The following is a 22,100-nucleotide window of genomic DNA, read 5'->3' on the forward strand; positions in this document are numbered from 1 at the left end:
GCAACCTCGAGTAGATTTGCTAGAAATTCAACAAAACAAACAAAACTTGAAAATATGAAAGCACCCAAGAACAAAAAAAGGGTTAAAATTAATGTAGCCAAGATCTCATTGAAGGTGTAATTCTCAACAAAAGACATTAGTTAATTTTTTTTAATGAATAACGTGTTATAAATTTCTAAAAAAAAATATGAGCAGTTTGTCGAAGAATGGGAATTCATTGTATAATTTGAAGCGAACATTTTTTTTTTCTGAGTCAGAATGGTCGATCGTTGAGAATAAACACGGAGGGAGGGCGCTCTTCTGTAGATATTTTTTTACTCAGATGAGTCCCATGATGACTTGCGTTATCCCATGTGGTACTGAAGTAGAGAAACATACTAATAACAGAAAATTTCGAGTTCTTTTAGCACAGTTGAGTACAACTTGTTAATTGTAAGAGAAAAATATATTGTTATAGAAATATTAACATAATATTTAGTATTTGTTTGTCTAAGCAATCGACAGACGGTAAGTACACAGAACAGTTAACGTAAAAAGAATATACCAATCTCTTGTCAGTACTAAGAATACTAGGTTTAAACCTGAAAAAAATCTATGCTTATGCTAACGGGATTTAATTTGATAATAAATACTATTTAAATTAACGTATTCGCTATTCTATTTTACTTGCTAATTTAGACTTAAGTAATTATATGTTAGTATAATAAGATATATGACAGATTTAATTACTTAAAATGAAGAGATAGGTCTCTGATCCCGAGAATAATTATCAGATTCTACGTCTCAACTGGTCCAGACTGGCGTATTACATTATTCAAAAATTAAAGCTTAATCCAGTTTTATTTTTCGAAATTAGCTAACGATGTAATTATAAAACGAACTAAGTATTTATTTTGCATGTGAGCAGATAAAAATGAAAACGCACATATTAGCTGCTTCGCGCTAGTACAGCGGTAAGTCTACGGATTTACAAGGCTAAAATCAGGGGCTCGATTCCTCTTGGTGGGCTCAGCAGATAGCCCGATGTGGCTTTACTATAAGAAAACACATTTTAGCTACTCTAAAATAATCATGTGTTAAAACTCAATGATTAATCAATAAAGTTCATTTCTTGTAATTTAAATTTAATTATTATTTTAATTTACTTGTACATTTATTTCAGTTTCTACCCTAGCGAGACAGAATGGTTTTGGTTCCCTGGAGCTTAGCGGCAGTTGTGAAGTCTTTTCACATTAAAAATTGAGTTTTAATACCCGTGGTGGGCACAGAACAGACAGCCTATAGTGTAGTTTTTTTGCTTGACAAGAAACAAGGGAACAAACAGAACGATCCGTAGGGTTAGATTCAGTTACAGGTATTTATTTATTTTCTTTACTGAAAACAATAATTATTTAGGGGCACGTATACGAAGTAACAATATTTATTTACCTGGGTATCATGTAGTTTGACCCTAAGACTGAATAAACCACATCAGAGTAGACTGAGCACATGCTCTTACACGGTAGTTGAACTTATTTGTTTATTTAAATATTGTACAGTTTGTTGGGAAAGTCACTGTGCACTTATATATTTATTAACAGACATGTTTCAATATAGAATACAGGAGGTAAATATGAATGACAATTATAAACAATGTTGAAAGTGACCCACATCGGCATCAATACAGTCCTGGATCCTTCTTATTTTGTTTCTAAACACCGCTATCAGTTGCTGGCTTGATATAGACTGAATAAAATATGATTACAAAATTGTACAGTGACTTTCCGAACACCCTGTATAAAAAATGTTTGTGGAATAGAAATTGTTTAGTTAATTTTTTTAGTTTCTGTTGGTACCTGTCAGATTAGAATTTTTTTTTCAAAGAATGTGAAATTAACGTTAATGTACTTGGCAAAAATATTTATAATTGCTAACAGCAAATGGCATTTTCTCAACATTCTCTGGTTATTTATTATTTTTTGGGTAATTAACATTCACTTATGACTGATTTACATTGTCTCGTGAAGTGTTCATGAGAGGTTCACTTGAACCGGTTTCATTATTTGCATGTCTAGGATCGTTCTAAACGCATTATTATTTCATAAAAGAACTTTGATAACGGCACTAAAAATAGTTATCCAGTGGCGACTGAGTTAGAAAGAAAATTAAAATTGCATGTTGAGATAATGAGCTTAACCATTGTACATTACTATTGTTACGAGACTAATTTTTTAAAATTGTTGTTGCATTAAAACACCCCTTCGATTTGGACGATTAAATGATGTATCGGCGGTTGTTGTTGCTGATTTAACAATATGATGTTACGCTGCATTATAGTATCATTATTTCGTAATTTTCCAAAGTCAAATGTGTTGGTTTTTGCTTTTAACATATACTACTTCAACTAGATATTATACTCATTTTAAAATTCAATTTAAGTTTTTGAAACTTTTACTCGTGTAGCGAAATGGTAAAATAGTTTACGTTATGTATACATTTATGGTCATGATTTTTATTTTTTGTTAATGTGCTATTGGTAGAGAAAGGGTGTTTTTTTTTTCGTTTAGCAAAGCCACCGCGGGCTATCTGCTGAGCTCACCGAGGGGAATCGAACCCTGATTTTAGCGTTGTAAATCCGTAGACTGACCGCTGTATTAGTGGGGGGCAGATAGAGAAAGGAGGAAGCATGGAACTACTTGATTGTCATGCATTTTAAAAAGGGGTTTCCTGCATTGAAAATGTTGTATATTAAGAGGTATAATTAATTGTACTTATATTTTGTCTCTTACAACTTCTGAAAACGAATGATCTAATAATACAAGTAAAAACAGATATAAAAATTGATATTCTAAATTTACAAGTTGTTGGGATAGAAAAGTCATAAATATCATATCATAAATGTAAATTGCTTATTTTTTCACCAAGACTTAGTCTCAAAGTAGTTCGGTAGTTTGATATAGTTTGAGAAATAAAACAATGTAAGATGTTTAAAAGAAATGTTCAGATATTGAGATTTTATTGATAAGAAACTTGTGTTTTGACATACAGTTTTATCCTAAGAAATAATGTAAAACTTCCACGACAGCATCCCTCATCTAATCATGTCTTTCCTAAAGACGAATAGTCCGATTTCGTTCACATTACAATTATTGGAGTTGCTTTGAATTCATTACAAAATACAATAAAATTGGAATACATAAGAAACTTATTAATGTGAACTTAAAGTTTTAAATAAACTCAGCGTCAGACATTGCACTGACACATGAAACTTAGATAAAGGTAATCGTATGGTAGTTCTTAACAAGAAGGATTATATTAATGTCTATTAATTTTGAAAGATAACAAACTAAAAGTTTTGGTTACTGACAAAAGTATATACAATGGAAGACGGTGTCAAAATATCAGATCAAGTGGTAATCATGGAGAGTTATTCCATGGAATTATAAAATTTCTTAATTGTTTCTGTACGACTAACTATATTTAAAACACTGGCATTCCGGTTTGCTTATAGTTTAGCTTTTAGTTTACTTCCTAAAACAGTTCACAATTACTGGTATACTTCAAGGATGATTTTGAAATTTCTGTTATTTAGAAATGACTGACTTGTAATTCCTCATAGTACAGACATAGAAACACAGGATATGTTTGTTAGTTTGCTATTACATGAATCAATATAACTAAGACTTTATTTTATTATGTTGGAATAAGCGCTACCTATTTTATGTAATATCTTTCAGTTATTTTTTCGCTCAAATATAGATATTCTTTCATTTTAATAGAATTGTTATGATCCAATTGGTAGTTGTATTATAAGGTGACCAATAGTTCCAATATTGGCTAATGTTGTTTTATATTTTAACAAAAAGCACTAACTGAAACAATGATTTAATGTATTAAATCAATAAATTCAAGGTCAGTTTGTCATTTTTACTGTCTTTAAAGGCGGTGCAGTGGTGCTTATCCTACTAGAAACCAGGTGGGCAGAGAACGGATCGCCCTTCGTGGATAATTTCAACCAACAATAAACAATAACAACTGTCTTTAAAGAAACTAACTATGTAAAAAGGGTTTCTGAATTAACTGCATTTAAATTTTAATTTTCTAGTTGAAGGTAAAAATAAACAAATATACTTTTTAGGTACTTTCGTATATGTTTGAGACAAAAGCCTTAAATCAATGTCTTCAGGGCTGTATAAAAATTTCATTACTACTGTTTTAAAATATTACCGATAAAGAAGACACACAAACGTGCTATATTACAGTTTCTACCCTCAGTAAACATGTTTCTTATTGTTTTCAGTTTATCTTGCTAATGTATAATCCTACTGGAGATCACACCCTAAACTGTGAATTCAGTTGGTTATACGATGTCTGTATTTGCTTCTCTTCACAATTTTTATCATTTATTTATCCAGCAATAAATTATAACATTTGCCTTTCCATATTTAGGGACACGAGTTTCTTATTATTTCGGTGACCAGGCAACTGTGTATTTCATAGATATCATTGATCACCTTAATCGACAAGTGTGGTATCAGATACTTGAATATGGTAATTGATTTCTTTGATTTCTCTTTCCTGCTATTTGACGATACTATGAGGAAAGGAGAGTCATACAGGCCTAAAGGTAAGATCAAAAGACTCTTGATTCATTCTGATAAGTCTTTTAATTTAGAGCGCCCTCCATGACTATGACAAGTGTTCCAAAACTTTATTCTTTGGCTGTTTACTTTTATGGCGAAATTATTACTTGAATCTTTAGAGTTTATAATCATTTGTGGCCTGAGACGCTGATGGAAAACTACCATGAAGAGGAAGCGAGAACAGACAAGTTACGACCTCTCAGTATTGTGAAACCCTAATCAAGATTTCAGTTTGGTCAAAAGAATTAGTAACTTCGAAAAGCATTGTAATGGTTTATTTTTTCTTGAATTGTTTTTACAAACTGCTCAAGGCCTATCTGCGCTAGCCGTCTCTAATTTAGAAGTGATAGGCTAGAGGAAAATCAATTAATCACCATCATCTACTGCAAACTGTTAGTATTATTTTACTAAAGAAGAGTGTGGTTGACCACTACATAATAATGCCCCATGGCTGAAAGTCGAGTATTCTCTGTGATGGATTCGAACCTGTAACATGCAGATTACTAGTTAAGCAGCCTAACCACCAGGTCTTGCTAGGCCACAGTCTTCCATGATATATGTTACACTGAATTAAACATGAAAATAAATGTAAATAATTATATTTATTTATAATAAAAAACTTTTATCAAATTAGAGGTTTTGAGAAACATTATTAGCATAGTAATTGAGCAGATAAATATACATACCAAAACGTATTATGAAATAAGTGCGCATCTTTTATTGAATGTCTGCACACATCATGTCTAGTTCTGAATCTGACACATTACAGTTATATGCACCTGTGCATTTTGAGTTATTATAAGAGTCTGGATAACCTTCAGTCTGCTTCTCCTCTACTGCTGTATCATTTACAAAATTTTCAACATCTAGTACTGGGGCCAAGCAAAAAGAATCTGACAGTATCTTTATATATTGGTCTCCTGGATTTGGCTTGGTTTTGTCTGAAGAACTTACCTCCTGGATAAACTTCCACATGGTTTTGCGCAGGTTTATACTTGAGCCATTCAATTTTGACAGCCCTTTCATGAGTATTATATTGATCATGGTCATCGTTGAGATTTGTTGTATGGATTTTGATCAGATATTTCTAATTACACTTGGAAGAATGTCTAAATATTTAAGAGATCTTATAAGGAACTCTGCTATATTAAATTATTTAAAGCATGCATTAATACGCTTGATTGTCACTTGCCGTAATGTTTATTTAGTTTATTTCTTCATAAACGTATCTTTCCTGAGATGAAGTGTAGGCAGTAATTTTGAAGACTGTCTCTTTGATGAGAGAGGTGAGGATTTTAAGTGATGCCGAAGTGGAATTAATGCCTATGCTGAGACTAGCCCTAGAGTTGTTTATGATGAATGAATGTGGTATTGGATGACATTTCTTTGTAAATGTGGCAGGAGCAATAAAGAAGAAAACTCGCCTTTATCATCCAAAAGCTCATTGTATGATTGGACTATGGATATAGGCATTGGAAACTGTCGTTCTCATACATAGATGGATTACAGAAAACATCGGGGAAAAATGTGCTTTGAACATGACAACCTTACAATGAAGACTGTAGGTGGAAATTATACTAAAGTACTCTTACCAAAATGCATTGTATTCAGATGACTTCATGATTGTAATGATATGACGAGGCTCCAAAATATTTTAAATATGACTTTTTTAACCTTTGTAGGACTTAAGAGACTTGCATGCTGCTAACAATAAATAGGATACCTAGAATATCACTAGCATCATAGAAATTATTACAATTAATGTTGCTTTTAGATTACACTATGTAACAAATTTTGTTCCTGGATAGTATGTGTTATTTCTTTATTGCTTATCTTGTAAAAGTACGGAAAATGGCCATTTTTCCCTTCAGACTTTGCTTTCGTGACCTGGATAACGAAATGTAGAAATTAACCTATTTTCTATGTAAAAACGGCCAAATTTGCACATTTTCATTTACATAAGGTCTGAATAAAACAACATATGAATTAAGATTTCCATGTATTTATACTAAGGTTATACAAAAATGTTTAAAAGTTTTCCGAGATTTTCGACTTTAATGTAAATTACTTTCACGTATCAGCCCCCAAATATAGTCTCCCATCATGTTTTCATTATACGCTCCTTGGTAGCGGAGTTCAAAGTCAGTATATCTTGGTGGAAGCGCTCGCCTTGCTCCTCTGAGTATGCTCCCATGTGACACTTCCTCTGAATTGCGACTTGCACACTTTCATCTAACAAATCCCACTCCTTGAGCCTAGATGTCAAAAGCTCGGCATTTGACTTTGTTAGACCAAGATCTCTGATCGAGTCATTGAGGTCTCTTTGCCTGGGGTAGTATGGGTATCTCACCAGCTGCACCTCTGAAATTATAATCTGGATCAGAGACGTCTACCTCCCCTTCTGATTTGATGCTCCCTTTTGAGGATGACTGCTTTCTCTCTGGTGGAGTGGGTACAGGGACGTCAGGGCAGTGTGGCACTGGGGCGACGGATAATGGAAGGTCCGGATACATGATAGCAGATGCATTCTTGCCAGCCCGACGTTTGGAAGGGTCCACCATGCAGAAGTAGCAGTTGCTTGAGTGGCCAGTGGGTTCATGCTAAATTCTTGGAATAGCGAACTTCATGTCTCTCTTTTCCCCTCTGTACCATCCTGCAAAAAAAGTAATAAAATTGTTATTATGAAGAATACATTTTTTTTCATTCACGAGTAATGTGTAAGAGGTTTGTACAAAATATTTTATATGGGATATTGTTTCTATATTATTGGAAATGAAAATATATTTAAATTTTAAAAGGTCTAAAATCTGTATAATATAAAAATCTTACTATTAAAGCAAGCAAAAATTGTCCGCTTTACCTTCTAGAGGTACTTGCAGTGCTCTCAGGTAAAATGAGATGCTCATGGTTTGCCTTGATCTCCGACAGGCATGCCGAAATATGTCTTGTAGGCTTCACACACTTTATCAGATGCTGTCACAGAGTATTTTTTCGCTCTTGTCTTGATGAATTGGCCATATACATAGCAGAATGCGTCTGGAGAATTCTTGCAGCTTTGATGCCATCTTTGATAAAATCAGATAGGTCTGTGTTCACTTAGGTAGGTAGAACTAAACTGAAGTGGTGAGTGGTGAGCCCCTGTATATATTTATTACTATGGAAAGTTCTGGAAAATGCTTGTAAGTCCTACAACATACTAGAAAGTTCTTGAAAATTCTCTATCAGTTACTCAGCACTGAATCTACGTGGGATGTTCTGGAAGATTGGTAAATTTGAAAATTTCATTACCCAGGTCACAAAAGCAAAGTTTGAAAAGAAAAATAGGTCTTTTCCATTTACTTTAGGCATAAGCAATTGGGAAATAACACTTTTTGCCCAGGAACAAGAAAAAGTAAAAAAAAAATTATGTAGTGTTATAATTAAGGAGGAATATAGCATGTTATATCATAGTGAATTTAGATTTTATGTAACTATTTCTATAAATGTATTGTAGAGTTAGTGAAGGAATAGGGCTGTATAAGAAGAATTTATCATACACATGTAGCATGGTGATCAGTCAGGGTGAGATATGAGTCAGAAAGAAAAAAATGCATGGTTACAGTCTTTCTCTCACAATGCTTAAAAGCGTTACTTTGTAAAATTAGTTTTTGTGTGTGTACATGTACATATGCATATACTTAGATGTTGAATAACATCATCGAAATTAACCAAAGTAGAGTCGTGTGGTGGAATGAACTCGCATAAGGACATAGGACATCACGAATGTGAAATAAAAGTTAAACTTTATTGTTTAGGTAAAACAATAGGAAGTAAAACTTCAGTGTTTATAAGGTTATGTAAAAAGGAGCACAAAGTAATTAATGTTTTTGAAAGGTTTTAAAACCGAGACAACGTTAAGCATATGTTTAAATATTTTTAACTTAATATACTAGAGAAGTTTATTTTCCTTCTTGTCACCTTCTGAAAGCAGCGTACATTTCCCACAGGGTTCATGAGAGTGGTTGGCTGCTTATAAAATTCAAATATAAGTAGGAACCAAGCATAAGTTTTAGTTATCTTGTATACAACATGTATTATTCGTTTACTGCTGCAGCAAATTAATTGTTGCTTGTTTACAATTTATTTTCTGTCATGTCAAATGCTTTTTCTCATGATATCTGAGAAGCGAATGCTTAGCTAGCAATGAAGGCAGCCCTAATCCACTACACCTTAGTGTTCGTGTACGGGTGGCAAGGGTTAAGGTTTTATTTTATTTTCATGTGGTATAACGGTGCACGTGTTTGAAGCATAAGGAGAACTATTATATTTTAAAGAGTAAACTCTACATTCAATTTCAGTTGGTAATTTGGAAGAAGTGTTGAGATGCTTTCATTCTAGTTTTCGCTAGACTCCAGAATTTGCTAATTTACAAATCCATCATCCATGACAAGACAAATAGGCAAGTGGTAAAATTCTATTTTTGTTCAACGTAAGGCCAGGTAAATGCCATACTGGATACACTTGTTTTGACAACTAACTTGTAAAATATTTGACTGATTGCATTATTTGCTATCACATCTGAAGGTCTACACATTCTAGATGTTTAACTTGTAGAGCTAAAGGATGTGTTACACATACCTTTAATCATTAAAATGTTCAAAGCTTACTAGTCCACAGCTCCACCCACAATGAAAATAATCAGTTTTCAGGCAATGCATTTTACCTCCCCATTCTATTGTACGATTAAGATAGATAAAAGTCTTAGATAGGTAAATAGTATTTGGACGTTTGAATCTCTTCCTGTTTTTTATGAAGTTACATTGATGACTAAGACACCCGTTGCTTGTCCTATAGATGTGTACGCGCCTTTTGCTCTTAGCTAGTGGCGCTGAGAAGTCTACCATAAATTCTAGGACCATCTAAACAGTAACAATCGAAGAGAAGAAATGTATTTATTGTACCACAAAAAGGTAAAGAGAAATGTTTATGTAGAGTTAATATCTGGTGAAATTATGGTTTAAATAATCTTGAAAACAATTATGTTGACATGACATGTGGAAGAATTATCAAAAATGACTGAACAGTCCTGAAAAATACTGCTAAACACGACATGTCAAATCAGCTGAGAAAGTCGAGAATGCTAAGGAAAACAAGTTTCTGTATAAACTTTGGATTAAGATGTTGTTGTAATGACCATCCCAGATCGTAGCGATATATTAGTTTTATTTACCAACGTTTAATTGTTATTGCTCTGCAAAGGACATTTTTGTGAATTATATGTGATTTAGACCCATTGTTTCTATATCTGTGTATATATCGTAGCACTGCTTATTTGTATGTAGGGATGGCTTGGATTGTTCATCGAAATAACATTTTAAATATCTACCTAGTAGGTCATCAGTGTTTCTTTTGGTTACAGTATTTATGCAATTACTGAAACACAAGTTGTAGTCAGTCTTGAATTCCTGTAGACTGGCGACCTTGGGGTGGCCCCCAGGGTCAACTGAGTACCAGTGTTGGACGCTCTCAATCGGTGTTATGGATATTGTGCTCGATGCCGGTGTTTGGGTATAGTGCTCACAAAACTTTGGCATTACTGTAGTGTTCTTGTTTGGCATTGTAGTGCATCCTTTCGTATGGCTCTATAGTGGGTGGGATCAGGGAGCACTGAACTTTTTCTATTTATTGTGGACACCCCAATCCAATGAAAACAGAAACTGAATTAAAAACATGTAATTGGAAAACGATCACGCATGAACGACACTGTTGCAGAGTCATTACCACAGATGGATTCTGTAGCTCTATTTCTCATTCAGCATTCATCATCTTAGAAATTATTTGGGCAGGTGTCTCTCTTTTTCGTTAAAAAGAGATTAGAGATGCTTACTGGCTCCACGAAGTCAGGAAGCTATGCTCTGGAGACATTTTAGTGAAAACAGCTACACCACAACATACCAAACTCCTTCTGAATTCAAAGGCTATTGAGCATATACCAATTGAGGTTGAGAAGGTTTTAAAGAATATTTCCGAGTCGGATATTCTTGCTGGTTTCTACAGCCAGGGCGTTACTGTGGTGCGCTGTATCTATACTCCTAAGGACGAAAGAATGCTCCCTACAGATGCTCTTATTTTGACGTTTACATCACCACGCCCACCTTCCACTATCAAGGCAGGTTACTTGAACTGTAAGATGGAGCCATATTTTCCTAACTCCAATGTTTCCAGTGACAGATTTTCAGTCATTAAATCGCGTCTTGTTGTGGTGGCAAAGACCACGACGTCTAAGAGTGTGAACTGGAATTTCACTGTGTTAATTGTAGTGGTTCCCACTCCTCTTTCTTTCATTCTTGCCCTAAGTGGATGGAGGAGAAAGAGGCTTAATATTTGAAAATTGTGAACAATATTTTCTACTCCACAACTCGAAGTTACTGTCCTCCACTTTATCTCGGACATATGATGCTATACTACATTCCACTGCTACAGTGGGAGTGCAGACAGATCTTTTCATACGACTCAACGTCTACTCCTATCTGTTCCAACCATTTTTTACAGTGGCTATCCGGATCCACTTTCTTTTGATCCAGCTTCTAGCGTCTGCTCGGGTCCATCTTTACTCTGGATTAAAGATGCAGAATGATTATTCATTCACGCCCTTAGTCGCTAGAATCTACGTCCACCACCAGAGACCTGCCCATACAATCTAGGACAGGATCCATGGAGGTTAACAGATCTTCTACTAAAACGACATGTTTGAAAACAGAAGGGCTTTGCACCAAATTATTTTCCATTTAAGTAAAAATGGTCAATTTGATTTAGCGGAACTGTCGAGGTTTTGATTGATTTTTATCATCCTGAATGTGTTTCTTTACAGGACACATTTTTGAATCCTGCTGATACAGTCATCTTTCGGCAGTTTTCTTGTACGTTAATAACAAGTTGTGTGATCGACGTCATACAGAAAGGGGGCATCAAGTCTCGGACAGAGCAATCAATTCTTTCCTTTTTGACCGATTGTCTCTGTGGTTATAACTGCCTCTTTGCACTGGAACTCAAGCTTGCTCTTCATTGATCTGGCAGTACATCAGTCAAACCTGATGCTATTCACTACGAGATGCTATGTTATATTATTATGATTGTTTTTAACTGGATCTGGCAGGAGAATATTTCTCCTAATGTTTAGCGCCCTAGGCTATTGTTTTCCCTTCATTTAAACTTGGGAAGTATCCCAAGATTTCTTCAAACTCTCGTCCAACTGCTTTGACGAACTGTTTCTGTAAGGTTTTATAGAGAAAGGTTAATGCTTGTCTTGTTTTGTTCCTCAAATTAAACAACCTCTTCTTGCCCACTCACTGTTGGTTTTGATGATAGTGCTCCATCGTGGACCATCTGATTTGACTTGAAACGTCGATTAAAAAAGATTTTGTCAAGTGGCAACAACCTGTTTGACCTTGAGGTATGACATTTCACGAAACTTCCACTCATATGGGTTGCGTGGCCATTTATTAACTTTTACACAGAACGTTTTAATAGACAAGCGATTCCAAGTCCATGTTAACTCGATGCTTTCCTGTTCTTTTCCACAGGAACTTGGAGTCCCTCAGGGCTGTCTTAAGTGTCACACCTTTCAATGTGGAGGTTAATGTTGTCACTGCACAACTTCCTCCTACTGTTTCTAACGGGCTCTAATTCAACAACTTCCACATCTCGTGTCAGTCTTCGAACATGAGGTTTATTGGTGGCAGCTTCAGACTGCTCTTAGTCGTCTGTTGAAGGGGACCACAGCAAACAATTTTACCTTTTCTTTTTAAAAACCGTTTACATTAACTCCAATCCTGACCTTCTTGGTAATGTTGTTTTTCCTGTGGTCCCTGAGGCAAAGTTCTTGAAGCTTATATTTGACCATGCTGAACTTCATTCCACACATCAAGCAGCTATGTGTTAAGTGTAAAAGGGCACTGAACATCCTTAATGTCATCTTTTCCACTTCTTAGAGAGTAGATCGATGTTCTATGCCAAAGATGTATCGTGCCCTCATTCGATCCAAACTAGACTATGGGTCCTTCGTTCTTCCAGGACCTTGGCCTTGAAAATGTTGGACCCCATTCACCACGAACCTCTTTTTCTCTTCTGCCACTTTCAGATTTCTTTACTGTATGTTTCAAAACTTCAGGCCTTACTGCAGCGTCCCATTTTAGGTTATATTTTTCTTCCTCAGTAGGATGAACCTTTTTAGTACAGACTGGCATTTTTCATATCGCGCTTTGTGCCCAGGTTCAGTTGGCTGAAATGGGCCTTCCTTGAATCATGTTGCTGTCTTCACTGGCCAGCCCATCCCACCATGGCTTATTACCATCCACACACGTGACCTTTCTTCGAACCATCTGAGAGAGGGGGATATTCCTGATTGAAATACCATATTATATTTGCTTAACATCTTTCGAACCATCCTTCCATTCCCATTTATATGCATTATTATTCGAAATAATGAGACTCTGTAGACTCTACTATGATTTGTTGTGGTTTGATGGTTGCACACAGGATCCCTCTACAGAGTCTATTTTCAATGCCGAGTTGTATGCCATTTGTTTTGGCCTGGATTACGTAGAAGTTATGTTGTATCCCTAATTGTACTATTAAAACAAACTCGTTTAGCTCTCTACTGGGCCGGGAATCACTTCACGTTAGCTTTCACCCTGTTCTCGTTGATATTCAAAACCGACTGGCTTATTTATCTTTGCCTTTCATTTCTATCCAGTTCATCTTGATACCAGACCACGTCGGTATTCGCGGGAATGAGCTGACTGACATCGCACTTAAGTCTAGCTACTCTGATGCCATCACTGTAGTACCTGTCTTAGATATGGACTTCAGTTCTGTATTTAACGCTCGACTCCGAGCCACTTGGCAACCGATTTGAGCAACTTCATACGAAGCGTTTCCAGGTCAAACCTCTTGTTGCTCTTTGGCTGTCTTTTCTCCATGAATATCGGTAGGAGGAAATTGTCTTGACTAGGGTAAGCATTGGTCACAAATTTTAGCTCATCGTTTTCTCTTATCTGGGACTAATGCACCAGAGTGTCAGAGTATGGCCTTTGTGACATTCAAGCCACAAAACTAACGTTTCACTGTTGTGCCGTCTTTTCGACTATGAACTGTGGCACCATTTTAGACGTTTTTTTCCATTGGTTTACTCCTGACGCTGGACAGTGTCATTGGTGATGGTGATACAGTCCATTTTACTTGTTTTTAAATTTTTAAAAGCCATTGACCTTTGCAATTCTGTTTAAGTTTTTACGTGCTTCTTTAAGTTTCTTTAGTTTTAGCTTGATTATTTTTTTACGTTTTACAACGATTTTACTTTTACACTTTTTCTTAAATCGGTTTGGCGCAGATAGTCTACTACTCTTTTGCCAATAAACACCAAACAACAAACTAAGCATTCTTCTTTTTGGTCTGGTATGATAGGCGGTTAGGGCACTTGATTCGCAATCTGAAAGTCGCGGATTCGACTTCCAGTCTCACCAAACATGCTTGTTCTTTCAGCCATGGGAACATTATACTGTGACGGCCAATCACATTATTTGTTGGTAAATGAGTAATCCAAAGGCTGGTGGTGGGTGGTGATGACTAGCTGTCTTCCTTCTCGTTTTTCACTGTTAAATTAGATACGGCTAGAGTAGGTAGTCCTCGTGTAGTTTTTCGTGAAATTCAAAATCAAATTCTTTTTTATATCATCCCCATGTAACTATATATATAATTATTATACAAATTATTCCCCTTTTAACTCTTTTTGGCATTTTGATTTTATTTTTGTTTTTAAAGATTTTTATTTAAAATTATTCTAATTTGTGTATGTTTGTTTTTAGTTATCTGGATAAGATGAACATGTGCGTGGGATTTTATATATCATTCGTGTGGTACGTGAACTTCTATTCACTCTTTTATTCTGTATATCCATTTCCAGTTTATTTTATTGAACGTTGTTATTTAATGGAGAGGTAAAGAACAACTTAAGCATAAAGAAGTTTTATGAATCATTATTTTCTTTGTAAAGACATATACATCTTGGATTGCTTGGTACTGACAGTATCTGAAAAAGACAGATCAATATTCTGTCGAATCATCATCTGTCGAAAAATATGTCCCATCATAAATAAAACTTTTTCTTATGCTTATGAGTCATTGTTTGCCTATCTAGTATTATATTAGTATAATGTGTTCTTTACTTGAGTAAGATTGTTTTTGCTCATATGTTTCATTTCTGAGTGTAAAGTTATGTCACAACTCTATCTTATTGCAGAGGAGTAACTTCTCTGCTTTTTTGTATTTTTTTCGCCTTCATAGGTAATGAATTGAGAAGAAGGAACTTATTCAGCATTTTTATTATATAATGAAAGATTTATTTTGCATTTTAATTCCAAAGTATTTTATTTTGTTATAAAATCTTAGTCTAGTTAGCTGTCATTGCTGTAGCATCTGATGTTCAGAGCACTGTCATTTCTTTGTACTATGCTATTCCTTGATGTACTCTTCAGTTTATCATGGTATTTAGTCAGAGTAATATTAAACTTAAATTAAGGTCAGCTTGAGGAACAGGTCTAAGGAAAAAATAAGAGGGGTTTTAGTTTGCGGATAATTTTTCTATGATATATACATTTAACAAACAAAATGTTTTATTTTCATTAGCGTTATTGCAAAACATGGAGTATCAGTCTACTTTATATGCTAATTTAGCACTACAGTATAAATAAGTTAAGAATGTTGTTTTCTGTTTCATGGGACAGTATTGTTTCCAATATAACCTATGAGTTTACTATGAGGCTACTTCACGAACGTCACATAGAACAGAGATACTTCTTACGATCCAGTTTTTTACTGGCAATATCTGCACAAGAAGTGGATTGTAAGAGTGATATTCAACTCCGAAACTGCTAAGATGCAAAAGCGTATAAGATAGTGTATGTCAAGTGTATTAGGTGTTTATCTTTTTTGTTTGTCTAGAGAGATGAACACTTATTTTACGAGTATGTGGTGGCATTTATGACATTTAAACCTACAACTTCCATATATTTGTTGATAGAATGAATAATACATATGCTCTTTAAATGATGATATCATTTTACATATATATTCATTGTGTTCAAGTCTTTGGAGATTTTCTGTAGATTTGTTTCAGTACTTCTGCTGTAGAGCTCTGTCTCCATGTAGAGAACATTGCTTTTTACTGTGTTTGTTCTTTCATCACTTTATTTTTGTAGTTTATAAATATTTAGTTTTCCTTTGTTTCACATTGTGTTTGATCTCTTTTTTCAAATTCAATAAGAGACGGAAATGCAGATATCCAACTTTTTTTGTCGTTCCTTTTGTTTACTGGGTTCACTATGCTTACCTGTAGGGTTAATCATTATCTCTGAAAATTATCATATTACTTCTTATCGTCTTCAGAAATAAAGTACAGCTTTATTTACATTTATTAGTTTCTACCATCATTAGATAGTTTCTGCCTATTTTCTTTAATTTAAAAGAAAGATATCTTATTTTAACGCATTTAGGCTATCCCTTATATTTTATGTAATATTTTTGGAAAATATTGTCTTATATTGCCTCTTTCGTTTAAATCAACCGAAGTTAAATCACCATAATTCTTTCCTTTTACTAAGTCTAGATAAGTCTTTTGTTTATTGTAGTGAAAAAGTGATTGTGTGGTTTCATCTTGAAATATCAGTGGAAATACTAAAACCAAATGTGTGAAAAAGTTTCAAAATCTTTAATACTTTTCTTTTTCTCCAAACAAAACTTTATCTGGTAGAATAATTACTGTTACCTTGTCAGCTGAAAATCTGTCAATGAAGATCCGTGTCGCCGTCCCAGAGCTCTTATGACACTTGATTTTCCACAGGAGCCTGTAAAATCTCTATAAAAACGTCTTTGTGGCAACATAGATTATATTAAATTTCTCAAATCTCCTCGTCATAATGATTGCATAAAACAGTTATTTCTTTGTTGGTTCGCTTCAAAGGTACCTGGTTTGACAAAACTTGGTGGTTAGAGCTCTCGACAAGCAGTCTGCGACTGGTTGGTACGGATATCCGTCACCGAACATGCTAGTTCTTTCAGTCATGGGGGTGTTACAGTATTTTTTTTGTGCCAATCCTGCAACTATTTCAAAACAAAGCATATATTTGCGGAAAGCTACACAAGGACTAGCTATCTTAGCCATTCCTAGTTTTTAACTGGTATATTAGAGGGTATATTTGACGGTTAGTCAAAAGTACCTCCTGCCAACCTCTTGAGTTCCTGTAATAAAAGTGTAATTCGGTCGTTACTCTTGTAACTTACTCATTTCCAAAGTGTGGAGCACGATTTTACGGCAACGTTAACTGTGGACCCTCGGAATCACCTTCTGAAATATTAACATCTAAGCCACGTCTGGCCATGCAAAAATGGAAATTTACCCTTAGATGTAGTTGGAACAAGATATGAAAAATAAATTACAGAAAAGATGGGTTCAACGATAAAGCGCTTGGTTTTTGCGAGCTTCATTTGAAATTTACCTCAAAGGAAGATACAGTAATTCCATAATATTTTTCACTATACTAAAATATTTTATATTTAACTTGCCATATTGGTACAGTCTACAATATTTTTTGTTAGACATAAATGGGTACCAGGAGATTATACATGCATTTTCTTTAAATACATGTATACGTCTTCACGTAGTTTCTGGGAGGAAATTATACGAATCAAATGGAAAACAGCCCTGAAATATTTAGTACCTATATTTTTCACGGAAAAAACTGCCTGTAGTTAATTTTGATATATGTTATTTATGTGAACATAAATAAAACGTGACACTAGATTTCAATATTGTATTGTTTTTAAAACAAAATATTTACAAAATTAAAGAAGTACCTACATCGCTGTTATTTCCACAGTGCAAAGCTGCACAGCAGACTATAAGCAATTTATCCACAGCGGGAAATCAAACCCCGGTTTTTAGTGTTTTAAGTCCGTAAGCTTACCGTCGACCAACTAGGGAGGAGGGCATGCGTAATTTAAAGTAGTCTAAAAGGTGCTTTTTAGTAATTTGAATTTATTCTCTCGTGTTGCATTTTTAATATTTTGTAATATAGCCAACTTCAGAAGAAGCACCAAAGATTGTTACATCAGTCTCAGCTGTAGGATATAGGATGATTTCCCTATAAATAGAGAGTATCTTTTGATTTACGAATGATCTGTCAGAGGCTCAAAGTAATGAGTAGAAATATAATAAATTACAAATTATTCACCAAAATAAAAATTTGGAAATTTAGGGCATCCCAAAAGTATATGTCGAGATACTAGAACAATATTCCAAAAATCAGGACAGTTGGCTACCCTAATATATATATATATTAAATAAAGAAGCAATATATAGTTATTTTAGGCATTGGGCAAGATAGTTTCAATGTTAATAATTTATTTCACGAAGGTAAAGACTTATAAAGTTTCAATATGAATGCAACAAGAACAGCATTATGTGTATATATCATAAATGACAAGATCAGAGACCCCTAGAATTCAGGAATAGTAGTCTGGAGTGAAGGTAGTCAACCAGTAACAGCTGTGGCTACAAGAGATTTATTTGTCTGGATCTATAAAACGAACAAACTGACTGGCTGTTACCTTTATAATGGACCAATAGCTGAAAGAAAAGAGCGTGTGTAAGTAATGACCCAACGATATAAATGCTGTTGTGTTGTTATTTAATATTTCTCGTTGTTGCTTTTTAACATATTATTTCTCCCGTGTTTTCTAAATGTTCATTCTCTTTACCACATTGCTATATTGTTTAGCTTTTGAACATTTTTCCGTATTGATAGAATAAATATAAAACAATATATATGCGAAATTATATTTGAACTCATAGTACTAAACGAATTAATGCGAAACAAAGAGGCATGGCCAAGCGTGTTAAGACGTGCGAATCGTAATCTGAGGGTCGCGGGTTTGCGTCCCTGTCGCGCCAAACATGCTCGCCCTTTCAGCCGTGGGGGCGTTATAATGTGACGGTCAATCCCACTATTCGTTGGTAAAAGAGTAGCCCAAGTGTTGGCGGTGGATGGTGATGACTAGCTGCCTTCCCTCTAGTCTTACACTGCTAAATTAGGGACGGTTAGCACAGATAGCTTTCGAGTAGCTTTGTGCGAAATTCAAAAACAAGCAAACAAACAAAACAAACAAGCGAAACCAAAGAAGAAAATTAAATTTGTTTGGAAGAGATATCACAGAAATATTTTGCGTCAAAAACACACTTTTCAAAGAGATCGAAAAAGTTTTAGATTGGCACTGATCGCTAGGTTACATCTTTCTCGAAGGATGATAATCATGATAAAGGGTCATTTTTGAATATCGAAACTTCAATGACAGACATTTTTTTTTCCAAACCTCCTATTTAAAATCAGGCTGGACTCTGTCGTTACGTTAATAGCCTGAAGTGGGCTGTCTTGTATTGATTCTACAAGACTTTGGAAGATGTATTGCTCATTTGTAGTCCGTTCATCAAGGATATGCTGTGGTTCTGGTTTGCAGATGTCAACAGAGGATTACTGTGAATAATGCAACGTTCATGTTTATTAGAAGCATGCATAGGTGTGCGCAGACTTAAGAATTAGGGTAGACTACATATAGATAGCTGTTTTGGAGTTTTACTTAGCTTTCGTAAGAAAGTAAATTGAAAATCTCTTGTTTTACTATCAGATGGTTAACAATGCGGGTTGAGTTGGTTGCTGTTAATCACAAAGCTACGCAATGTTTTACCTGCACTTCGCCTATCAAAAACACAGAAGCCGGATTTTTAGCGTAGTAAGCATGAAGACTTAACGCTAAGCCACTGAGAGGTGGAGAGCAATTAACAATGTAGGTTTTTGTTGATATTTTTGAATTTACTAATTATCTTACATTAGGAACTGTCCAGTTGCATTTTCTTCATATACTTACTAATGGTTGGCGGCCACAGTTTTATTATTTTTAACAGGACAGACGCATTCCTTTCCAATTTCCACTGCTGATAAGGTGTATTTTTGAGTAAATAATTTGTGAAACAGTTTTTGATAACGACCCTCCTGTTAAATGGGCACTCGGTATCATGCTCTTTTACATATCGGAGAGATCTTTGTTCTTATCCATTGTTTCTCATAGGCAGGTTATATGTATCTACGTTAATAAGGTTCAAGCAGCAATTGACTAACGTCATATAATCAGTGTGCTATGAATATGCAACAAGGAGCGTGCTATAAATATACTTATTAGATGAATTGAATTCTAATAAAACGGCTATTAATTACTCATACATGACTGTTCTGGAGGAACGCTAAATTCCAACAATAATAATAGAAAGATAAAAAACACCCATTTAAGATATGATTGATTATTTCAAGATTGATCCAATTCGTTTAATAAGTTAAGCGCAAACTCTGACGATCGTATGTTGAAACAATCACAATTTCACGATAGAAACATCAAAAAGTTTAATAACTACGAAGTAAGAAAATCTATAATACTGGACTTTTGTAGGCTTACGATTAACTGCAATTCTCGGTTGTTCGAGCTTGCGAACTTTTATACATCACGTTCGGTATAATGCAGTTTAAGAAAACACCTTGATATTTTTGCTATAAAATCTGCAATTTGTATAAACGCAAACTTTTAAGTCAGGATTAGTTTTAAAACATAGTTTAAACGATGAAATTATGAACGAGTAACTTTTTCTTTTGGGAACTTCATGCCACATTTGAACAATAATTGTTTGTTTCTTTTTTTGAATTTAGCGCAAAGTTACTCGAGGGCTATCTGCGCTAGCTGTCCCTAATTTTGCAGTTAAAACTAGAGGGAAGGCAGCTAGTCATCACCATCCACCGCCAACTCTTGGGCTACTCTTTTACCAACGAATAGTGGGATTGACCGTCACATTATAACGCCCCCACGGCTGAAAGGGCGAGCATGTTTGGCTCGACAGGGATGCGAACCCGCGAACCTTGGATCACGAGTCGAACGCCTTAACACACGTGGCCATGCCGGACCTTGAACAACAATAGGGAAACGTCACCGTAGAAATAAGTCTTATTTTGTTTTTCTTTAACCGGAATTCGTCACCCTAAAGAATCATATCTAATTAATATTTGATGAACCGTATTTCGTCATTTTGCAAATACACCAAATTAAAGGGAATGAAAGAGGCATCTCTTCAGCATTCTTTCTATAATTATTATCGACAATTTTTTATGTATACATTTATTGTAATAACTTAAGTATATCTAAGTATAAACTAATGAAGCGATACATTTACTCAGCGCTTATATTAAAGCATTGAAATTGTTTCTATCATGCAAACACTGAAGGTTTTTCCAGATATATAAACAGCACGGTTTTATAATATATGTTTACCATTTGTATATTCACTCATAGAAATAGTGTACATTTATAATGATAGTAGTATAACATATGAGGGACAAAGTTGATGGTATTACCAGTTTTTTTTAACGTGAAAAATGTTTTCGGTTGAAAAAAGGAAATTTATCTAAAATACAGATTTAAAAGTTGGAATTCTTTTAAACACGAATGGCCAACCTATTTGGTGAAACGATGGGACACAATACTTCCATAAAAATACATTGAAATGTCGTCTTCCATTATATAACCACGTAGTTTGGCTATTGGTCTGGTATTTCCTGGTGGTTATTGCACTGGACTCGCAACTTACGGTTTTGGGATCGAAACCGCAAATTGCACACTTGTCAAGGTACCGGTACAAATATTCTTTTGTTTCTAGAATATTTATAACAGAACCTTACGAACAGTTCTTCATTATTATCTGGTAGTTATTCTACGTTGCATAAAATTGTCAGGTGTTTGATAACTAAGATATTCTAAAACTCGTTAGAAAACACTCCCGATACCAGAGCATTGCAGGGAAGTTTACTTAATCGGTTTTATTGAAAAAAACTAGCACAAGGCCAACAATAAGACACTTATATCTTCTAACGTATCGATTAGGAAAATGATGTGCTCGCTACATACTTATTAATTTTTTCTATCTTGTGTCTATGGCACACAAATTCGATATTATTCCCATGACGTTTTCTGTTTTATAACTGATACTGGATCAATAGCCAGGACCTGATCCAGTATGTAGTTTTGATAATACGAGCTGCCAATTTTTTTCTATCTTTAATCAAATGAAGGTGGTGATTCAGATTATGTGGAAAATTATCGGTAGATATCTATTTTATCTGTATTTGTACGCGTTGTTCAACGTGTACTTTATAATATAATTGTTAGTTTTTACAGAATAGTGTTTTAAGTAATTCACAATTTAGTTTGAGTTGGTACAAATCAACAGAAAAGTGTCTACTGGCTATTACAACAAAGATTATCAACGCTTATGAAGCTCAGAAATTTGTTTTGATTTATACCATAGACACTGCCAAAACATTTTGCTTCATTTAATGGTATGTAGGC

At 34.7% G+C, this 22,100-nt stretch overlaps 1 long non-coding RNA gene across 1 annotated transcript in view; it reads left to right on the forward strand.

Moving 5' to 3' along the window:
• The first annotated feature begins 359 nt into the window (after nt 1-359).
• The window catches only part of LOC143236420 (uncharacterized), a 35,549-nt gene continuing 13,808 nt past the window's right edge, over nt 360-22,100 (forward strand). The window contains exons 1-3 of the long non-coding RNA XR_013019553.1: nt 360-411; nt 1,163-1,354; nt 4,429-4,606. This is a non-coding gene — a long non-coding RNA (uncharacterized LOC143236420). The remainder of the gene's footprint in view (nt 412-1,162; nt 1,355-4,428; nt 4,607-22,100) is intronic.

This window comes from Tachypleus tridentatus, chromosome 2, assembly GCF_004210375.1.
Source record: "Tachypleus tridentatus isolate NWPU-2018 chromosome 2, ASM421037v1, whole genome shotgun sequence".
In the NCBI taxonomy this organism is placed as follows: Eukaryota; Metazoa; Arthropoda; class Merostomata; order Xiphosura; family Limulidae; genus Tachypleus; species Tachypleus tridentatus.